Raw genomic sequence first — 3,257 nt, 5'->3', positions numbered from 1 at the left:
TTCCATCCCTACGGCGACCCGTACTTCCGCAACCAAGGTAATGGTGGATGGCTCGATGTAGAGCCAGAAGAGAATCATGCAATTCCATTGGATGATGACTTCGCAGAGAACTTCCCGGAGGATTCTGACTCCGAGCCAGAAGTCAATGATCTACCCCTGGTAGCTCCAATCCCAAATCCTAACCCTCGTTCGGCTTTTCAAGGCCAGACGCCTCTGTGGGCGGAGAACTTGGGAAGATGGAGTCAGGAATAGGGTCAACCCATACCATACAACGGAGACAGAAGCTTCTACATCCTGAGCGAGGGAGGCTCAGCAGACAGAGTCCTACCTATTCTGGTTCGCAGGGTGGCTCGAAATGACGAGCAGGGTAGGGGAGCTATCAACCGAGTCATGGAGGTTGATGCCAATGCGGGAGTCAATACAGTCCGCATTCGCCATCTAGAAGCTGCTCATGGAAGGACTCTGGCCCACAATGAGACCCTTCAAAGTGAACTTACTGCAACCCTAGCTGAAGTCAGGGAACTTCGAGCACGTCAGGCAAAGTTCGAAAAGCATATGCGGGAAATGGAACGTCAACATGCAGAACCAAAGGCTCGTCCGAGCGGTTCTCGTCGCAAGTAGAGTCTACTCTACTTTGTCTTTTGGATATAATTAGGTCTATGTATAGACTCTAGTATAAATTTCTTGTTTATCTTAAAACCTTGGACTTTCAGTCCGTTTGGTTTTTGTTCTGTCAAATTTTCTTATTCTGGTTTGATGTAAGACCTACTCTTAGGTCATTTTTCCCGAACTCGTTACATCTTTAATGCCAATATTATTGACAAATATCTAATCTCATGGGAAATTGTTATCCAAATGCTTTCACCCTTCTATTGTTAGATCTCTATTACAATCATACTCTCATCTATTTGTTGGGCTATGGTGAATTAGTCCATGGTTCACTCTCATTGTTCTCACTATTGATTTCTTACCGATATCTTCATCTTTGTGATCTTATAGCTACAAGATGCCTCCTCGTAGATCGAACAGGTGCACAACTCCGATAACTCCAACACAACAACCACCACCTCCTCCACAATACAATCCATCAGCTATCCAAGCTGCAGTGAATGCGACTGTTACGACAGCCCTAGCTCAGTTCAGTGCTAGTGGAACTAGTGGGAGTGGAACAACTGTTCATTCCACTCAAGGTGATGCTCCAGTGCGTTCTAGAGAGTGCTCGTATAAGGACTTCACCAACTGCAAGATCATGACCTTTAACAGGATTGGCAGAATCATTGCCCTCTCACAATGGTTCGAGAAAACGGAGTCGATCTTCGAGATCTGCTCCTGTCCGGAAGGGAGCAAAGTTAAATTTACTGCCTGCACCTTTGCGGACAGAGCCCTGACGTGGTGGAATAGCCATGTCAAGTCACTAACTTTAATAGTGGCTAATGCTATGGTCTGGGAAGCTCTGAAGGAGCTCATAATCGAGGAATACTGCCCGAGGGGCGAGGTTCAGAAACTTGAATAGGAACTGTGGAGCCTAACCATGAAAGGCTCCGACATAGTCGCCTACACTGCTAGATTTAGCGATCTGGTGGCACTATGTCCGGGAATGGTCCCTACTAAGGGAAAGAAGATAGAGAGGTATATCTTGGGGCTGGTGCCTCCATTTCAGGGGAATTTCTTAGCTTGAAACCCCACTACCTTCGACAGTGCCAAACGATTGGCACATCGGCTCATTGATCATGGAGTCCGCACCCCGACAACGACAACAACCCTGGCCATTCCAGAGCCCTCCAAAGCCGCTGACAACAAACGGAAGTTCTGGGATAACAAGAAAAAGAATGCGGCACAGAACGCTCCCAAAAAGCAGCAGGTCGTGGCTGTTCATGCTGCGATAACACCTACTGCTACTGCGCCGATGAAGCAGTATGCTGGGAGCTTGCCCAAGTGCAACAAGTGCAGCTTCCACCATAATGGACCCTGCCGGGAAATGCAGTGCGTTAACTGCAATAGGAAAGGGCACACTGCCCGTTTCTGCAAGGCTCCGAGAAGGCCAATCACCCAAGTCCCCGACGTTGGCGCGGGCCAGGCTTGCTATGGATGTGGCGAGGTGGGTCACTACAAAAGAAACTGCCCGAAGGTAGGGAATGCCGGCGGAGTGGGAATATTTTTGGCTATAGGCCACGAGGAAGCAGTAGCCGACCCTACAGTGGTCACTGGTACGTTTCTCCTCGATAACTCATATGCATGCACACTGTTTGATAGTGGAGCATAGAGGAGTTTCGTGAACCAGAAATTTGCTCACTTACTTAAACAACAATCACGTGCACTTAAAGAACCGTTCACTATAGAAATGGCTAATGGAAAGACTGAGAGTACTATCTGCATATACATAGGGTATACTCTAACTCTAGATAGCCATTCATTTCCAATCGACCTCATGCCGGTCTCGATTAAAAGTTTCGACGTCATAATCAGCATAGATTGGTTAAGTTCTCATCGTGCCGACATCATATGTATGAGAAAGCCGTTCGTCTTAATCTACCGTCTAGCGAAACCCTAGTGATCTACAGTGACAAACCAGGCACGAACCTTCGTATCATCTCGAGCATACAAGCCCATAAGTACTTACGAAAGGAATGTCATGCATTCCTTGCTCATGTAGTCGGTATGAGCCAAGAGGTGAAAGACGTAAAGAACATTCCAGAAGTACGCGACTTTCCCGAAATCTTTACAGAAGAACTACCAGGATTACCTCCACAACGTCAAGTTGAGTTCAGAATCGACTTAGTTCCAGGGGCTACCCCAGTAACCAAATCGCCCTATCGTCTAGCACCAGCCGAGATGCAGGAGCTATCCGGTCAACTTAACGAACTGCTCAACAAGGGCTTTATTAGGCCAAGCTTCTCACCCTGGGGAGTACCGGTCTTGTTCGTAAAGAAGAAAGACGGATCGTTCCGCATGTGCATCGACTACAGAGAACTAAACAAGCTTACCATCACAAATCGTTACCCTCTGCCTCGCATAGACGACTTGTTCGACCAACTGCAAGGGGCGAATTACATTTCAAAGATTGATCTAAGATCCTGGTATCACCAGTTATGAGTGTTAGAGGAGGATTTTCCGAAGACAGCCTTCCGAACTCATTATGGACACTACGAGTTTGTAGTGATGCCATTTGGATTGGCCAATGCGCCCGCAATATTCATGGACTTAATGAATAGGGTGTGCCGTCCTTACTTGGACCAGTTCGTCATTGTATTCATCGA

The sequence above is a fragment of the Lactuca virosa genome, chromosome 5, assembly GCF_052849685.1.
Source record: "Lactuca virosa cultivar CGN04683 chromosome 5, Lactuca_virosa_CGN04683_v6, whole genome shotgun sequence".
NCBI classification, from domain to species: domain Eukaryota; kingdom Viridiplantae; phylum Streptophyta; class Magnoliopsida; order Asterales; family Asteraceae; genus Lactuca; species Lactuca virosa.
This window is presented reverse-complemented; position numbering follows the sequence as displayed.